This window comes from Mauremys reevesii, linkage group 25, assembly GCF_016161935.1.
Source record: "Mauremys reevesii isolate NIE-2019 linkage group 25, ASM1616193v1, whole genome shotgun sequence".
NCBI classification, from domain to species: domain Eukaryota; kingdom Metazoa; phylum Chordata; order Testudines; family Geoemydidae; genus Mauremys; species Mauremys reevesii.
Window position 1 is genome coordinate 18,769,385 of NC_052647.1, and position 19,482 is coordinate 18,788,866.

The following is a 19,482-nucleotide window of genomic DNA, read 5'->3' on the forward strand; positions in this document are numbered from 1 at the left end:
CCATCAAAACAACAGAAGAACCTACACACATGCAGAGGTCACCCCCTTCCCCCAACTCCAGTGAGGGTTCTGGTAAAGTCCGTCCTTCAAACCCCACCAAAGGGTTTTTCTAGGGTTACACGTTCATAACAGCCTTCGCTCAAGATCAGCACCCCCGTGCATAGGTCAGTGTTTCCTTTAACTCCGGAGTCCAGGAACAGGTGGTCAGCAGACAATGGTTCCCTCCTTAGGGCATAGCTTCAGAAGGCTGGGCTTTTGCAAAACCAGGGGTGAGAATCTGCATTCACCTCCCACTAGATATTCCCTGGGCAAACCGCTTGGGAAAAGTCCTTTTTTGGTCTGGCCCATTGTTCAAGATTGTCCTTTGCAGTTCATAACACTTCCCGGGGCGACATCACCCTTGCTTTTACTCCAGTGGACTTCAAAGATACTTACACTTAATTCAGTAAGGTTTGTCAAGGATACTGCAGGAAATTGTCATAGCTGCCTCGTCGTGCCTCAGTTTCCCCTCCCACCCTTGGTCTATTTAGACTGAGACCTTTGGGGCAGGGACTGTCTCTCACTCTGTGTCTGTGCAGTGCCCGGTGTCATGGTCTCAGTTAAAGCCTCCAGGTGCCACTGGAATACAAGAAATTAATCATAAGGCCCAGGAGATGCAGCGGGACAGTTCATTAGGCCTAAACACTCAGCTGTGGATGCTGGGTTCCCAGTCTGGGACACTAGTAACAACCCCCTCGCATCAGTAGCTCTCAAAGCACAGGTCAGTATACTTAACCCCATTTTACAGATGGGGACACTGAGGCATAGAGAGGGACTTGCCCAAGGTCACACACCAGGCCAGCAGCAGAATCCAGGTCTCCTCAGTCCCAGTCCAGTGCACTACCCACTAAGCCAGATAGCCCCTGGTCTCCTGATTGTCAGAGGTGCCCATTGACTCCCTTGGAGCTGAGTTGCACGACTCTGGATCATCCCCATCCCATGCGGTGCTTTTAACATGGACCCTCCCAAGGGCGGCGGACAGTCACTCCCTCATCCCATCCCCGTTTGCAAGCGGTTGCCTCCACACAGCAGGATCCGTGGAGCTGGGAGCTGGGCCCTGAAGAGCTCGCCTGGCTGGGTGAGGCCAGCCCTTTCCATGCTTCAGCAGATAAGAATTCCCTTTGGCACCGAGGCTCCGGCGAGGGAGTGGCAATCACAATAAGAAGCAGGGGCTGAGAAGGCCGATGCAATTTCCCAGAAACCCCCGGAGAGAAGAGGAGCTGCCAAGCCCAGAGAAAGCGTCGACAGATAAAGGAGAGCAACGGTGCTGGCTAAGGAGGGGGAAAGAGACCCAGAAACGTGGTTTGCAAGGAACTGAGCTACCAACAGCCTTCAGATCCCATGGTTAAAAGGCCACAGAGAGGAAGAAACGTGGACACACGCATGGATGGACGGGCAGACAAAGATGGATAACTAGGTGGATAGCAGTGATGCTGAAAGCCAGCTAAGGAACCTGCAAAGCAGTGGTCCCCAAACTTTTTACCTCATGCCTCCCCTTATCCCTGTCCATGCCCCTCCCACCCCCAGAGCCGTGGTTCCGGGAGGGGTGACACGGATGGGGTAAGGGGGCCAACAGCCGGGACCCCAGGCACTGGGCCAGGAGCCAGGGCTGGGAGCAGAGCCTCAGGCACGGCACCGGCCGCTGGGCCCCCGGGTGCAGGGCCAGGAGCGGAGCCCCGGGCGCAGGCTGGGGGTGCTGCAGCACCCCCCAAGCCCCTTGTTCCCGTGCCAATGGTGGACAGATAGACAAATAGGACCACCAAGGGAAGGACAGATAGGTGCAATGAGAGAGAGAGAAAAGTATGTCCTGGGGACAGACAGATCGACATGAACCCATTCACCACATCCCCTCCCTGGGCTCCATCGTACGTTCATCCCAAAACGGGGAAAGAAATCCTCCAGCGGCTCCTCCGCTCGCGGCAGGCGCTAAGCACCATGGGACGCGCCCCCGAGCCGGGGCAGCTCGAGGGTTTCGCTTGAGTCAGAGAGGAAGGACATGGAGGAGGAAATAGGTGCAGGTCGGCAGGGGCGCAGGGCGGGTCCCTCTTTCATCTCTGGAACGTGGGACCTTGGCTGAGCCCTGTGGCGGAGGGACAAAGCCCTGTGGAGCTGTATTTGACCCTGGGAGAGGCCAGGACATTCTTGAGATTTGTCCTATTGCTTTACACTAAACGCCCAGCATGAAGGTATTTAAACCCCACCTAGGCCTGAGGCTGGGACCAGCTTGTCCCAGCGCCTACTGCTCTCCCTGGAACCATCTCCACAGCATTTCTCTCCCTCCCTGGAACTCATTGGGCTTAATGGCTTGGCTTTTGGTGCTCCCACGGGTGCCAGAACAGGGGCAGACAGGAGGATCCAGCCCCATCACTTTTTACCATCCGCAAGCAACGGGGGGGAGCAGGGGATAGGCTCCTGGGTGGAAGACGAGGGCTCAGGGAGAAGGGGCAGCATGAGGGCAGGGTCTGGGGAATAAGGGGAGGGGTCTGGGGAATAAGGGACGGGGCAGGGACCTCAGGGAGAAGGGGTGGAGTAGGGGGCAGGGCCACAGTTTGGGCGCAGGTGGCTCCCCCCCATTTTTATGGAGGGTTTCCGCTGCTCCCACATATAGACACCAATTCCTTCCCCTTTATAAGGGAGGGCTGTATCATCCTCATCTTGAAGATGGGGAAACCGAGGCACCAAGTGGGGAAGGGTCTTGACCCCGGTCACCTGGCAGGCTAGTAAATATAACTATACCAGCAAACCCCGCCCAGCACAGCAAAGCCCGAGAAGCAGTGTGGTCCAGTGGTTAGTGCATTCGGAGACGTGAAGTCTGTCTCTGCCGCTGAGCTGTTGTGTGACCATGGGCAAGTCCCTTCTCCTCCTACCCTTTGTCTTGTAAGCTTTCCGGGGCAGAGATTCTCTCTCCCTCTGGCCTTATGTTCGCCTGGAAAAAAGGGCGGGGCAGGCTAACGTGCTAAACACTTGGCATGAAAGCATCCTGTGGCTCTGCTCAGTGACCAGCGTCTACAGGCTGCTGCCATGCCTATATGAACAGCTTCTTTTGATCCCACCACCACAGAAGGGATGTGGACAATTGGAGAGAGTCCAGCGGAGGGCAACGAAAATGATTAGGGGGCTGGAGCACATCACCTATGAGGAGAGGCTGAGGGAACTGGGGTTATTTAGTCTGCAGAAGAGAAGAATGAGGGGGGATTTGATAGCTGCTTTCACCTACCTGAAGGGGGGTTCCAAAGAGGATGGATCTAGACTGTTCCCAGTGGTGGCAGGTGACAGAACAAGGAGCGATGGTCTCAAGTTGCAGTGGGGGAGGTTTAGGTTGGATATTAGGAAAAACTTTTTCACTAGGAGGGTGGTGAAGCACTGGAATGGGTTCCCTAGGGAGGTGGTGGAATCTCCTTCCTTAGAGATTTTTAAGGTCAGGCTTGACAAAGCCCTGGCTGGGATGATTTAGTTGGGGGCTGGTCCTGCTTTGAGCTGGGGGTTGGACTAGATGGCGTCCTGAGGTCTCTTCCAACCCATTCTATGATTCTATTATTTGAAAGCACCCAGGCTACTCCCATGCTTAGTCAGAGGCGTCTGTAGGGCTTGATTGCTTCAGATGAGCCACTAAAGGGACTGGAAGGCACATCTACAAACTAAGCCACTTTGTTCGTCCATTGTGCCTGGCTGGATGGCGTCAAAGACTGAGGCTGATAGGGGGTGTCCCAGCAGAACGACAATGCAGAACAATCAAATCTGCAAGACCTTGAGGGTCCTTTGATCTGGGAAACACATGCAGATAAGCTAACTGAAGCCAGATCCTCATCTCAGGGATGGAAGCTGGGTTTGCAGCGGGAAGGGGCTTGAATTTTTATTTATTTATTTATTTTTTACAAAAAGATTTATTAAAAAACAAGTAAGACACTACTGCATCATGACACTGTCACACTGGGCTTTTAAACACAAGACTTGCTCTACAATACCAAGGAAGGGGCATAAAACAAATTGATTCTTAAGCATAGCAATTAAGAAATAAGACAATGAAAGCAATTCTGTTTTAATGAGAACTCAATTAAACTTGAGTTTAAAGGGGCTTGAATACAAGAAAGGAACCTGCCTAGATGCCAGGCCTTCCATCGGAGGCGCTCAGCACACACCGGGTGCTTATTGTCAGCCCTGTTTTACATGCCAGTTCAGTCATTTGACCCCGATCGCTAAGGTCAGCGCTACCCCAGCACAGGCGAGCTCGGAACCGCGAGATTAATATAGCAACGCTGGCAAGCCAGCCGAGTGGGGCCACAGCTTATACAGGCCAAAGTATAGCGCTGACATCGTTTAGACAAGTTCCTGAGCAAACTAAGCTACCCCGGCCAAAGCACCTTTATGCCAGGATAACTGCATGACCTAGGTAGGTCATAAAAAGCCCCCACCCAAGCTGGCAAAAAGTTCTTGGGATGCCACGTTCCTTGTGCTAGCGACTATATTAGGGCCCTTCAATCAACTGCAGGGTCATTCTGCCTTGAGGGTAGGTACGAGCTGAATCTTCACAGATCGGTTTGGTCGAGGGACATGGTCAGGTCCCTTTAAACTCAGCCACTAGGACCCGAGACTGCATGAAATTAGCACAAGCCCCGTATTTATTTTAAGACCAGCCCCTTCTTTGTTCAGACTTGCACACCTGGGTGCTTTCCATCTCCAAGTGCCTCACGAAAGAGGTCGGCCTCACTACCCATTTTTGCCAGATGGGGAAACTGAAGCACTGGGGTGGTGCAGTGTCTTGCCCAAGGTGACGCAGCAGATCGGTGGCACAGGCAGGAAGAGCATTTGAGTCGACCGTTCCCAAAGCCAGTGCCATCCCCACTGCGCCACGCTGCATCAGCCCGGACAGTGCTCGTTACCTTGGACTTTGTCAGCAGCTGTTCTTGTGATTACACCCCGTGAGCTTTATTCTGCCTTCCCCTCCACAGTGTAAATCTGGGTCGATGGAGAGTCATCCTTCAAAACCTGGGGTAAATAAAAGGAAAATCAGCCCCAGTATTTTCATATATTATTGTCTGCTCCAGCACCAAATCATTTTTACAAATAAAAACAATCTGCACTTATTATAGGTCCTACAATAACAGCGCTGTGCCATTCATTGATTAAAACCTCCACACCCAGCTTCCTTTTATGTGTAGTGCCTACAATAAGTGCGGTAATGTGCTGCAATGGTTGTAATCTCTCATTTGCTCAACTCCTAGGGCCACCATCTGTCTTGTTTGTAGAACCTCCACCGCTATGCTTTCTGTCCACCAAAGGCCTTAATCACTCCTAGTCCTTTTCTTTTCAATGCTGTTTAATCTGGAGTTGATCACACAAAACACCTTCCTCACCTCCCCATCCACCCTTCTCCCTTTCACCCAATCCAAGAATCAATATTTATCCAGGCAGGCAGAAGTCTAAACCCATTGTCATGCATGGTGACAGCCAACAGCCTGGGAAACTTACCCGGCCTTTCACTTCCTTCTGCCCCACACAGGCTGTGTTTGAACGGGCTGTATTTACACTGGCCAAGATTTGCTCAGGGACAAAAAAGCTCTTTGCAAACGCCTCTGGCTAATGTACAACTTCATGCTTGTGTGGCAGGTATTTTTTAGCTCCTTCAGGTAGCTCTTGAAGGCGGGAAGAGACTTCAGGAGGTCAGCTGGTCCATCCCCCTACACTGAGGCAGGATGAAGCCCTGTCAGGTATTCATCAAACCTGTTCTTAAAAACCTCCAGTGATGGAGATTCCACAACCTCACCGGGTCACGTGTTCCAGTGTTTCACTCTCCTTAGTTAGAAAGTTTTCCTACTATCTAACCAGATTAAGCCAATTCCTTCTTGTCCTACCTTATGCGGACCAGGAGAACCACGGGCCATCGTCTTCTTGCAACCATCCTTCATGCACATTGAGCAAAATACCAAGTCATTGGCCAATACTGTATTTCCTATGGGTTTGATCCTACAGTCCTAATTCCCGCTGCAGGCAATGGGGACTTTGCTCCAGCAAAGACAGCGTGGTTTAGACCTCATCATGCTGGACCATGAGTGTCACTATAGCCCAGAACAGCTGGATCTGTGTTTAAGGCATTAGGCAAGAAATCAAAAGATCTGATCACAAGAGCTGCAGTGATTACCAAGTGCATGACTTGACGAAAATGGAGGAGAAGGCTTACGTCCAGAATACCTCTCTGAGTTGGCAGCCAAAGAAAGATTAGTTTAAGAACATAAGAACGGCCATACTGGGTCAGACCAATGGTCTAGCTAGCCCAGAGTCCTGCTTTCCAACAGTGGCCAGATGCTTCAGAAGGAATGAACAGAACAGGGCAAATATCAAGTGATCCACCCCCTAGCGTCCAGCCCCCCAGATTCTGGCAGTCAGAGATTTAGGGACACCCAGAGCATGGGGTTCTCACCCTGACCATCTTGGCTAATAGCCATTAATGGACCTATCCTCCATGAATTTATCTCATTCTTTTTTTAACCCGGTTATACTTTTCGACTTCACAACATCCCCTGGCAATGAGTTCCACAGGTTGACTGTGCGCTGTGTGAAGAATTACTTCTTTCTGTTAGTTTTAAATCTGTTACCTGTTCATTCCATTAGGCGACCCCTGGTTCTTGCATTATGTGACGAGCTGGTCCCTTTCCCCGGTCCCTTTCTCCACGCCATTCATGATTTTATAGATCTCTCTCATATCCCCAGGGCCGGCTCCAGGCACCAGCCCAGCAAGCAGGTGCTTGGGGTGGCCAGCGGAGAGGGGCAGCAGGTCTGGCTCCTCGGCGGCAATTTCCTCTTGGAGGGAAGGACCTGCCGCCGAATTGCCGCCAAAGACTGAAGCGGCAGTGGTAGAGCTCCCAAGGATCACGGCTTTTTTTTTTTCTCCTGCTTGGGGCAGCAAAAACCCTGGAGCCGGCCCTGCATATCCCCCCCTTAGTTATCTCTTTTCTAAGGGGAACAGTCCCAGTCTTTCTAATCACTCCTCATACGGACGCTGTTCCATAACCTTAACCATGTTTGTTGTCCTTCTCTGTACCTTTTCCAATTCTAACAGATCTTTTTTGAGGTGGGGCAACCAGACCTGCACGGAGTATTCAAAGTGTGGCCATACCATGGATTTATATAGTGGCCTTGCGTTATTTTAATCGAGGGAGAGAGCAATTATATGAAGCTGAAGAAATGTCGAGCCTGTTTCTTGGTTCATTTGGAAAAAGTATGCTGAGATAGCTCAGATAATGTCAGACTTCCAGTCCATGTGATCTCACTGCTTTTTCCCTCCCTCTTCCAATCCCTCGGTCTCCTTCTTCCCTCTTTCGCCTATTTGGCCTTTATTTTATTTTTTTTTACCCCCATCTTAACATGTTATGCTGGTTTAATATTGTTTGATTTTGTTTTGGCCGGTCTTGCCGCTGTGACAAGTTGTAAAGTTGCAGGATTGCATAATTTTATTGGCTCTCCTGTGAAATGTATGGCATTGGGTCACGTATACAAGCTGAAAGTCGCTCACATTTTTGTCATTTTTAGTGTTTCTTTATGAAAAATAATAAAAAAATCAATAAAAGAAAAAAATCTGCATTCTCTTCCCGGCTCTGAACACAGATAAGTCATTTCTAACTATCATTTTCCAAGCACCTGAAGGTCCCATTGACATGGAGTAGATGTACATATGCCTCAGTTTCCCCATCTGTAAAATGGGGATAAAGATACTGACCTCCTTGGTAAAGCTTTGAGATGTACTGATGAAAAACGCTATAGAAAAGCTAGGGATTATTGTGATTCATGATGTGCTAAATAGTATTATTCCCACATAAAATAGTGCAAATGTGAGCTCACACGCTTGTGCAAAAATGCACGTTCTCAGATCCAGCTACCGATTGGTGGGATTTGATGCCCAGCAGAGCACTGGTAGGATTTAGCTGGATCCGTTACCTTTTACTTACATTTCTTTTTTAAGACAGATCAAGACCTGCCGTGCGATAGCGCAAGGTTTTTGTAATACAGGCTCAGTATGAAGGGATCCACTCACTGCTAGGGCACCTCCTCCTGGCTGCTCTGGGGATTAGCTCCTTCCATGGGTCCTACGCCCCCTTCTGCCACTCATGCACATATCCTGCCACCTCTTTCTTTCTCCCTCTGCAATTCAGGGTGCTCTCTTCATGACTCAGCCCTTTAGCCAGGTCCCTGCATAGTCCTCCCCATCGGGAGTAATCAGCTGTCCAGTTGGCATCTTCAATGCGCCTATGCCATGCACTGGTAGGGAAACCCAGCCCCACCCTCTGCACTGGGTTCCAGCCAAGGACCCTACAACAAGCAGCCAAGGTCTGCACAGTCCTACCCCTTGCTGCCGTTTCCCTGGACTTCTTCCTAAGCTTCCTTTCCCCACAACTCCTCTGGTATTGACCCTTCTTCCAGGGGTAGAACCCCAGGGCTTGCGTTTTCTCCAGTAGGGCTGGAACATTTTTAATAGTGGGGGTGCTGAAAGCTAGTCCCTTTACCCCTAGCCACCACCACCCCAGAACTGAGGCCGAGATCCCAGGTGCACGGGGCCGCAGCCAGGACCCTGGGTGCACAGGGCCTGCACCCCGGGGGCAGGGCCGGCAGCCAGGAGCCCAGGGGTGCTGCAGCACCCCACACACCCCTAGTTCCCACACCTATGGTCTTCCCCTCCCCATCTCTCTGCTCCCAGAGAGTGACTGCAGGCTCACTCCCTGCAGCCCTTTGCTGCTGCAACTTCTTGGCTTCACAATCCAGCCTCCTCCTTTCCAGCTGGGCTTCTTATTCAATCCCACTGGCTTCTCCTTCCAGTTGCAGCCAGGTACCTAACTGGCCCCTCAGCCAATTAACCCCTTCAGGGCCGTATGGGGTATACACCCCATCACACCCCAAAAGCCAGATTTCCTGAAGTATGTAGGCTCTCTCTGTGTTAGGGAAAAGGAGCTGTGGTAGAGAAGGAAGTCAAACACCGCATCACACACACACACCCCACCCTTCAGGGTGTTCAGCACAGTCCTGATGCCGAGAAGATCAGCTGAGTCCATCCCGTGCTGTAACAACGTGTGCTACAGAGAGCTGGTTGGGGAGTTTTCAGCAGGACGTGTTTTTCAGTGGAAAATGCCGAGTCGTCAAACCGGAACCCATTTGTGGGAAAAGGTCAGTCTGGATGAATTTCTTGTTTTGAAAAAAATCGGGAACGGGGCCTGGGGGGTGGGGGTGGGAGGAGTTTCAAATATATCAAATGTCCCATTTCGACATTTTCTAAATGACAGTTTTCTAGTCATTCCCCTAAGGCCGGAAAAGAAAAACAAATTGCAGTCAAGGGGGCCACATTCTGCAATGATCCAAACGACATTGATCCACGCTGATTTCTTTTTGGATTGTCGGCTTATGCAAATGTTCAAGATTTTGACGTTTTGTTCTGACTCCGTCCCCCCTGCAAAGCTGCAATGCTACAGCCTGGTCCCACCAGAAGAAGCTTCTCTAAGGCATCCCAGGGTCAGCGCCATGTTGATTTACATTTCCGGGGAAGTGATTAAATACTCCAGCGATGGAAGCAGTTGGTCACTCTACCATGGGCCGGATCCTCAGTTAATCAGCGAAGCTCTATTAACTTCACAGCTGCACTGATTCTCAGGTGAGCAGACAGCAAGAGTGAAAAATCAGGACGCGGGTGGGGAGGTAATAGGAGCTTATATAAGAAAAAGCCCCAAATATCAGGAATGTCCCTATAAAATTAGGACATCTGGTCCCCCTGATTCATACCAGTGGAGGATGTGGCCTATAGTAACCAACACCCTGTGCTACACTCAGTGGATCCCATTTGCAGCAGCAGGGTAATTGTATTCAACACCAGCTTAGGCACAGCTCTGGTTGCCTCTCCTCATTTTCCTAGCCCAGACCCAGGCTCAGACCTGCTCCCCATCAACCCCCCTGAGGACACACCCACGTGCTTCCAGAGAGGTCTGCTTTGAATGGTACCCAAATGATGCTCCATCCTCCTGGCCCATCAGCTCATAGGACCCTGAGGCCTTCCGAGGGCAACGTGTTTATTTATTGAAACAAAGCGAATGCAAAGCAGGCAGGGAGCGTGACTGGATCAAACTGCAGCTTGGACAGAGACTAGGTACCCATCAGCCTCATGTTTAGCTTTGCCCTTACGTTCCTGAAGCCAGATCTTAAAGGACGCCAGGGTTCAGAGACGACCCCTACCCGCCGATAGTGGGGAGGCAGAGTGAGGGCAGAGGCTTCAGCAGATGTTACTGAGCATGCTCAGTACAAGCCAAGGGGCACATCTGGCCGGGCGCGCGACCCCGCATGCTCCCCCCAGGCGTCGCCTCTGCCATGGTTTGTACCACAAACACAGCGATGGAGGGTGAAAGAACCTTTACGAAGCACCATCCCGTTAAGCCACTCTAATTCCCTCCGTTTAGTTTCCAATGCAATTTCGTTCCGTTTGTGGTCAAAGACCAGCTTCTGCTAGGAAATCCATTTTTGCTGGTTCCTCAGCCTCTCACGACACGGACTTTTGTATTGTGGGAGGCATCTGGAGATAGAGGCAGGGTGGGCAAATGGAAATTGTATGGCGGGCCATGAATGCTCACAAAATTAGGGGTTGGGGTGCGGGGTCTGGGGTGGGGCCAGAAATGAGGAGTTCAGGGTGCGGGATGATGCTCCAGGTTGGGACCGAGGGGTTCGGAGGGTGAGGGGGGAATCAGGGCTGGGGCAGGGGGTTGGAGCATGAGAGGGGGTCAGGGGTGCAGGCTCTAGGTGGCACTTACCTCAAGCAGCCCCAGAAGCAGCATGTCCCTCCTCCAGCTCTTGCATGGCCAGGCGGCTCTGTGCCCTGCCCTGTCCGCAGGCGCTGCCCCTGCAGCTCCCATTGGCCGCGGTTCCTGGCCAATGGGAGCTGCAGGGGCTGCGTGCAGAACCCCATGGCTGCCCCTACATATAGGCGCCGGAGCGGGGACATGCCACTGCTTCCCGATACCAGTTGGAAAGAGAAAAAGAGAGTGACCTAGAGACACATTACATAGAGCACTAGAGAAAGAAGCAAAATTCACAAGCATGAAAATTCCAAAGCCTGAACAGGCCAGCACAAGCCTGAAAGAAATGGTGGAAACTCATGGACACTTTATGCACCTGAGGGCTTGGGAGGGACCCTGACCAAGATCAGACCCATGATTTTCAAACACCGGGGGTTGGACTTGGTGCTATTGCTTCCATGGGCTTTGGATTCAGCTCTGTGTGATTGTCTCCTGGAATACTAGGGGGGTGTTTTCACCGCAGTCAGCCTGGGTGATCGGCACCCAGGATGGATCACCCAGGTTAACCTAGCCTGGGAGTGTGCAGCCACACGGCAAAGCCCTACCCCCGCGGGTGCTGCGCTCCCCCGTCTGTGTTACTGGGACGCTTGGGGGCACATCCCATGAGTCTCTGAGTTGCCGTAAGCTGAGCTTCTCTATGATTCTTTCCTGGTGAATCGGGGGAGAGCTTGACTCTCCTCCTGGGCGGGCACTTGTTGGGGGATTGTGGGAAGGCACTGGAGGACCAGCAGCCTTTGAGCGATTTAGCCTGCGTCCTCACTGCATAGGGGATAGGTTACCAGCCCAAGTGAAAGGGGAACCTGGGTTCCATTCCAGCCCCAAGCTGGGCCAGTTCGAAAGCACCACTCAAGTCTTTGTGTGTGGACAGGAGTCGGGGCTAGAGGCTACCCCTGGATAAGAACCAAGGTTAACTCTGCAGTGAAGACACATTCTCAGCCACAGCTTCCCCGTTCAAGAAGCTAAGTCCCACCCCAGAGAGGAACTTTGCAAACTGGACGAGCCGGGGCTGGAATCTCTCTCTGCTCCGCACACATTCTGACCAGGAAAAACCAGTCTTGGGGCAAGCACCGGATTCCTGCAGAACGAATGCTCTGCCTGACAACAGCCCCCAGCTGCCCCTGGCCTCCCCCACTCATTCCAGCCCCGCCTCGCTCTGCAGCACATGTTTATCCTCTGCACAGAGCCCTCTGCCCTGCTCCTCTTGTTCCTCGTATCCCCGCGCGGTCTTGGTGGGGAACTATCTGACACGAGAAGGAAGGCAAAGGGACAGTCTGACAATCAACAGCCTCGCTCCATGGCTGGCTGGGCTGGCCTGGCTGAAGCAGATTATCAGATGCCAACTTGCCCCAATCATAGAGTATCAGGGTTGGAAGGGACCTCAGGAGGTCATCTAGTGACCCAACTCCCTGCTCAAAGCAGGACCAACCCCAACTAAATCATCCCAGCCAGGACTTTGCCAAGCTGGGCCTTAAAAACCTCTAAGGAAGGAACAAAGAGTCCTGTGGCACCTTATAGACTAACAGACGTATTGGAGCATGAGCTTTCGTGGGTGAAGACCCACTTCGTCAGACGCATGTAATGGAAATTTCCAGAGGCACGTATAAATATGCAGGCCAGAATCAGTCTGGAGATAACGAGGTTAGCTCAGTCAGGGAGGATGAGGCCCTCTTCTAGCAGTTGAGGTGTGAACACCAAGGGAGGAGAAACGGCTTTTGTAGTTGACTAGCCACCACCTCCCTAGGGAACCCATTCCAGTGCTTCACCACCCTCCTAGTGAAATGGTGTTTCCTAATATCCAACCTAGACCTCCCCCACTGCAACTTGAGACCATTGCTCCTTGATCTGTCGTCTGCCACCGCTGAGACCAGCCGAGCTCCATCCTTTTTGGAACCCCCCTTCAGGTAGTTGAATGGGTGGAACTGGAGAAAAAGGGTCAGGCGTGAGGAGGGACCTATGTGGCACCAGGGGCTCAGGAATGAAAGCCGCGGCCAGGCTCTAGCGCCCAGGGCATGCAGCGCTGGCCTCTCGGCCTGCTCAGTAAAGATCTCTCTCCTCCAGCTCTGCCAACCAGCTTCATCTCTTCTTGCTAATGGAACTCCTCGTGTGCCAGCAGCACACACCAAGTGCAGGCAGTGCCGGCGCTCGTTTCCATGGTGCCCTAAGCAAAGCCCAGCTGGCACCCACATGGCCAGTCGATACAAGCGCGAGCAGGTTCGTCTCGCCCGAGGCATCCAGCCAGGGTTACAAAGCCACCGGGGGAATTTCAGGCAGTGGGAGAATTTAGACTCACTCCAACTCCCTGGGTGATGTATTAGGAATCCATTTAGGATTAGAGATGGCTCTAAGCTCCTTTGAAACACAGCGGGAGTTTGGGTCCTGCCGTGCATGTCGTCCTATGGAACTGGGGAATTATTCCTCTCAGCAGCGTTGGAGCAATTACCAGAGCTCCCCGGCTTGACTCGTCCCGATTTCCAGCGCAAGGTGACCTCAGATGGTGCCATACGGAGGCATGATTGTGGGAACGGGTTCTTCTCTGGAACCAATGCTGCCGCCCCACCCTTTGTCTGGGAACACGCCAATGCTTCCTGATTGCACTGCGCTTCCAGGGAAAAACACCCTGTCAAAGAGGCCAGAGATAAAGCACAATGATGCCCGTGCCCTGTGGACCTCAGGGACTAAGGGCGGGTTCCCTCACGTTATCATAGAATCATAGACTACCAGGGTTGGAAGAGACCTCAGGAGGTATCTAGTCCAACCCCCTGCTCAGAGCAGGACCAACCCCAACTAAATCATCCCAGCCAGGGCTTTGTCAAGCCGGGCCTTAAAATCCTCTGATGGAGATTCCACCACCTCCCTAGGTAACCCATTCCAGTGCTTCACCACCCTCCTAGTGAAATAGTGTTTCCTAATATCCAACCTAGACCTCCCTCACTGCAACTTGAGACCATTGCTCCTTGTTCTGTCATCTGCCACCACTGAGAACAGCTGAGCTCCATCCTTTTTGGAACCCCCTTCAGGTAGTTGAAGGCTACTATCAAATCCCCCCTCACTCTTCTCTTCTGCAGACTAAACAATCCCAGTTCCCTCAGCCTCTCCTCATAAGTCATGTGCCCCAGCCACCTAATCATTTTTGCAGGAGGATCCAGCGCCCAGCTGCCCCACCCACCCACATCTGCTGCTGCTTTCCACCGCTGCAGGCCAAGGGAGTCCATAAGGCAGGAGGAGAGCCACACGGGGCAGTGTCATTCCTTGGGCATTTTAACCAGCACGCACTCATACCCCTGCCAGCAATGAAATAACTGAGACTCTGACCAGCTTTGGCAGCTGCACTACACTACACTACAGCCGCTACCCTCTTGAGGAAGCTGGTTGCAACGGGCAGAGACTTTTGAAGCAGCACAAAACAGCTGCAAGCCGTGTGGGGCTGCTTTGAAAACCAGCCCATCTGGGTTCCTTAAAACGCTGGTGGGTCTCGTCTACACTGCAAGGCACAACTATGTTTTACCGGTATCATCAGGCAACTGCGTCCTACTGAGGTTCCCCGACGCGGTGGAATGTTTGCCTATCACAGTGACTTGCTTCTAATGTCCTATTCAGATTAGAGGCTCTAATGTGTCCACACACAAAAAAATCCACAACTGTGTCCCAGTCCAGATGTCAGCTGAAGTCTGGGCAAATCCAGACGTGAACGGAGTGGGCAGAATGCGACTGGATGATGGGGCCATGGGGCAGCTGTGGTGGCCTCCGCCCCAAAGACCTGGTCACCCAGCCTGCTGCTCCCACCCAGTGAAACTGAAAAGCAGTGCGTGTAAACCTGATTATTAGAGGCAACCCACCTCCTTCGCATGTGGAAACCACCACAGGCAATTTGACCGAGTGCATTAGTGGCCTGGATTGGGATCCAGGAGACCAAGGCCGTATCTCCTACTCGGAAGTCATTTCCCCTCTCTGTCCCTCGGTCACTCCACCCATCCTCCGGGTCCTAACTGTTGGGAGGCAAATTCTGCCAGGCAGATGTCGTAAAATGGTCATGATAGGGTTAAGTGGGCTGCCCGGCGTATTATGGGATGGCACCATGCTCCACCCCTCCCTTACTTTGTGTTTAAGTCAGTGGAAATTCCTGCCCCGCCCCCACCATGCAGAGGTGTCACGTGGGGGGGGGGATGCAGGGTCACGTGCCCCCACCCACAGATTTGCCGCTTGGCTTGTACTGAGCATGCTCAATAACACTGGCCTCATGCTGCCCCCCCCCCCCGCCCTCCCCATTGGCAGGCCCAGGTCTGTTCTGCTGCCATGCACTCTACTGGGATGCCGTTAAATAAGGGAGGTGGTTCCCAGCCTGCAGCCCTGCGAATACGTGTGTTTGCATTGCACGGAGCAGTCTCTTTGCCGAAGCAGAGAGTGTCTCTATTCGTACAGCCCCTTGCACCACACAGTCCTGATGGTGGCTGGTGGCTTTAGGTGCAACTGTAATCCAAGGAACAATGCCGGCTAGTTCATAGGGGTATGATATTACCCTGATAGCTGAGCACCTTCCAGCTGGGCATTAAGCAGAGTGACAAGCATCTGTCTCATGTCTGTGCCCTGGCTGGAGGGAGAGTGGAAGCAGAGGAGTGTCTTGTTGTGGAATACACACACACACACCACACATCGCTCTGTGTTTGTGTTACAGAAGGCAGGTCAAAGGAACCTGCCTTCCACTTGGAGCAGAAAGTGGGAAGATTTGGGACAGTCCTTACTTCCCCCGGGGGAGCTCGTTCCACAGCCTGGGCTGGCCCCAGAGAAAGCTCTGACTCCTATTTAGTGCAATTCAAAATAGGGTCAGGCATTCACAGGGGAAAATGCGAACGTCCTCCCATTGCATTAGCTAAGCTAGATCAGCGAGGCAGTGTGGTAAGGTAGCACTGGGTCGAAACTTGGGACATCTGGGGTCTAATCCTACCAGGGGCTCCTGTGCGACCACAGACCAGTCACTTCCTCTCCCTGTGCCTCAGTTTCCCCTCCGACCGTTTGTCTGTTTAGCATGTGAGATCTTCAGGGCAAAGTCTATCTCTCACTCCGTATCTGTGCAGCGCCCGGCGGGTGAGGCCTTGATCTCAGTCAGGGCGGGTTGTTGTTACTGTCATTCCGACAATAAACATTTATAAGGCTTATAAACGTTCATGATTCGGGGCATGGGCCAAGGCCCGGGGCTAGGAACAGATTTCCCCTAGAGACGACTGACACTTTTTTTGTACCTTCTTCTGGCCACGGTGGGGAAAGGCGACTCCACTGGATGAACCCCTGTTCTGTGCTGGCTTGGTGAGCTGTGAGTGCTCACGAGATTGGGGGCTGGGGTCCAGGAGGGGGGTGGGCTCTGGCTGGGGTCAGGCTCTGGGGTGGGACCAGAAGTGAGGAGTTCAGGGTGCGGGAGGGGGCTTCTGGCTGGGGCAGGGGGTTAGGGTGCAGGGGGGTGTGAGGGCTCCAGCTCGAGGTGAGGGCTCCGGGGTGGGGCTGGGGATGAGGGGTTGGGGATGCAGGATGTTGCTCCAGGCTGGGACCAAGAGGTTTGGAGGGGGCTCAGGGCTGAGGCATGTGGTTGGGGTGCAGGAGGCAGTCCGGGTGCAGGCTCCAGGCGGTGCCTACCTCAAGCAGCTCCCAGAAGCAGCGGCATGTCCCCCCGTTGGCTCCTACGCGGAGGTGTGGCCAGGCGGCTCTGCGCGCTGCCCTGTCCACAGCCGCTGCCCCTGCAGATCCAATTGGCTGGGGTTCCCGGCCAATGGGAGCTGCGGGGGCAGTGCTTGGAGCCCCTTAGCTGCCACTACACGTAGGAGCCACATTCCACTGCTTTTGGGAGCTGCACGGAGCAGGGGAGGCCCCCGATCTCACTCCCCAGCTGAAGCACCGGAGGGGTGCAAGCCCCAGACCCCATTGCCTGGCTGGAGCTCGAGGGCTGAATTAAAATGTCTGGAGGGCCGGATGCAGCTCCCAGGCCATAGTTTGCCCACCCCTGCTGTAGAACATAATTGCGTAGTACATGGTCTTAAAATCAATAGCAATAGTCAAGTGGATAGTCTGGTTCTTCTCCCTTTCGGGGGGTCAAAACTCTGCTTGGAGAAGGTTTTTTCATGTCTTTATTGTGGGGGAGTTGGTGAGGGTTTAGAGGCAGAGGAGGGCGTAGTATTGTGAGTATTCTGAAGCAGATCGGCAGAGCCCCCTCCAACCAGAACATCGCCACCTTCCTGAGCGGCTCCCTGGATGGCGAATTTGGACAGGACGGGCACGACGTCGCTTCACTGTGGTCCTGCGCTCGCAATGCCACCCGTCGCCTGGGTGCGAGGAGCGCCAGGAGCTGGGAGTCCTGGTGCCGCAGATCAGGTCCGATGACAACACCATCATCACCCCAAGCGCCGGGGCTTGCCGGAGAGGACCCTGAAGGGCGCCAGCCACTCGCTGTGCATGGAAACCCTGAAGCATAAACCGGACCAGGGTAAAACCTTCAAGCTGACCAGCAAGTGGGACGCCAGCAACCACTTCCTTGCCAGGGGCGGCTTCACCCGTTTTGCCGACTGGCGGTTCGTCCACCGTGCCCGGCTCAACTGCGTCCTGCTCAACGGAGCCACCCGCCCCGGGAACCGAGACCGGCATTGCAGGAAGTGTGGCTACTCCAACGAGACCCTGCCCCACGTCCTGTGCAGCTGCAAGCCCCACTCCAGAGCCTGGCAGCTGCACCACAACGCCGTCCAGAACTGCCTGGTGAAAGCCATCGCACCACACCTGGGGGAGGTCGCCGAGAACTGCGCCATCCCCGGTACCGACAGCCAGTTGTGACCTGACATCGTCATCACCGACGAGGTCCAGGAAAAGATCATCCTCGTCTCCGTCACGATCCCCTTTGAGAACAGGACCCTGGCCTTTCGCGAAGCCCGAGCTCATAAGCTGGAAAAGTAGCCCCCCTGGCCGACACCCTGAGAGCGAGGTGCAGACGGACGCCCTGATCGTCGGAGCCCTGGGCGCCTGGGACCCCTGCAACGAGCGTGTGCTGCGGACCTGCGGCATCGGTCGACGCTACGCACGGCTCATGCGGCGCCTCATGGTCTCAGACACCATCCGATGGTCCAAGAACATCTACACCAAACACGTCACCGGCCACCGACAGTACCAGGAGGCGTGAGCCGGAGCGACATCGTGCATCAACTATGAGAAAGGGACGGAGAGACTTTGTCCATTGGACCATATGAACTGGAACCATAAGCTCATTAACAAATCTCACCAAATGAGGGTCAATCCAGCCTCATCATCGTGTCCACTCATTATACTCCACACCTGAACACAGCCATTCTACGAACAACATACCCTCACCTCTCAATGTCTGTACTTTGACCCATCAACCTCTTACCCCCAATCGGGGATATTGCAGATTCTGTATTCCTTACGCCACCCGATTTTAAACCAAACTTCGCACCCCTTGATAACCTGTACGTTATTCCCCGATAACCAGAAACTTCTACGCTTAAACTCTGTGCCGTTCACTTTTTTTAAGCATCATCTTAGTATTGTGAGTGTCATTCTCGGGGAACAAAAGCTTTTTCGGAGGATTCAATGCTTCCTCCGGGCGCTCAGATTCTGGCTTGGCCTGATCTCTGGATTTCATTCCGTAGATGGAAACCCTCGACCAGGAATGCTTTGTTCCCAGCTCCCATCTATGCAGACCAAAGATCAAAGGAAACTCCACAGAGATGCTTCTGAAACAGCTACTGTCTGCAGTGAAGAAGTAGAAATAGCTAAATCTTGTGCAGGGCAGAAGGAGCCACGCGAGAATGGAAATCAGAAGGACTAAGGCTGATGCAATGAGCAGGCGCTATGTTCAAAGCAGGCGGGTGAAGCTGGATCTACAGACCACAGGACCACACTCCCAGTGTCTACGCTGCAGAAATTCCTTGCTGGCTCTGGCTCTGGCCTCGAATACACCAGAGTAAATCTGTAGTTCCACTGGGATCACTCTGGATTTGCACCAGCGAAACGGAGATCGGGGCCTGGCTCTGCCTTGAGTTTTTGGGAGAGAAAGCGGCCAGCAGTGGCGTTTTCACTACACATCCACTGGAGGCTGGGTTTCTGGGAGAGAACAGAGCATCTTCGTCCCTTGCTATCCATTGCTTGCTGCTTCTCGCTTATTGCAACCTGTTTCATAGCCTTGGGATGAGCTATTTAACAGCTGGGTGTTAGCTGCCAAGGGTGGCTGCTCAGAGAGTGGGTTTCATCTCTGGGCAATGTTAGAATGTCATCAGAATCCTTCAATTACTTGGCAGGTCACAGATAGTAACTGATGAATTCTCACACCCTACCCTGAGAGGGAGGGGACTGTTATCATGACAGCTAAGTGGGAAATGGTTTTCCCATCCCATGAGATTTTTAAAAATTTTCTCATCCCGAATCAGGATGAAAAGTAGAAAATATCCATAATTTTTGAGAACTGAAAATAAAAAAAAAAATCCAGTTCAAATCAAATGAACTGTTTTGATTCGATAACTTTGAAATGGTTCATTTGGTTCTTGACCCTTTTTTAATAATTACTATAATTAGCTTAAATTTTGAAATAAGAAGTCATTTCAGACCAGAACAGTGGGATTTTTATCATATT

At 52.8% G+C, this 19,482-nt stretch overlaps 1 long non-coding RNA gene across 1 annotated transcript in view; it reads right to left on the bottom strand.

Annotated features, from left to right (window-relative positions):
- The window catches only part of LOC120391329, a 27,252-nt gene continuing 7,770 nt past the window's right edge, over positions 1–19,482 (bottom strand). The window contains exons 2-3 of the long non-coding RNA XR_005591273.1: positions 4,920–5,025; positions 1–618 (exon numbers count right to left, since the gene is read on the bottom strand). This is a non-coding gene — a long non-coding RNA (uncharacterized LOC120391329). The remainder of the gene's footprint in view (positions 619–4,919; positions 5,026–19,482) is intronic.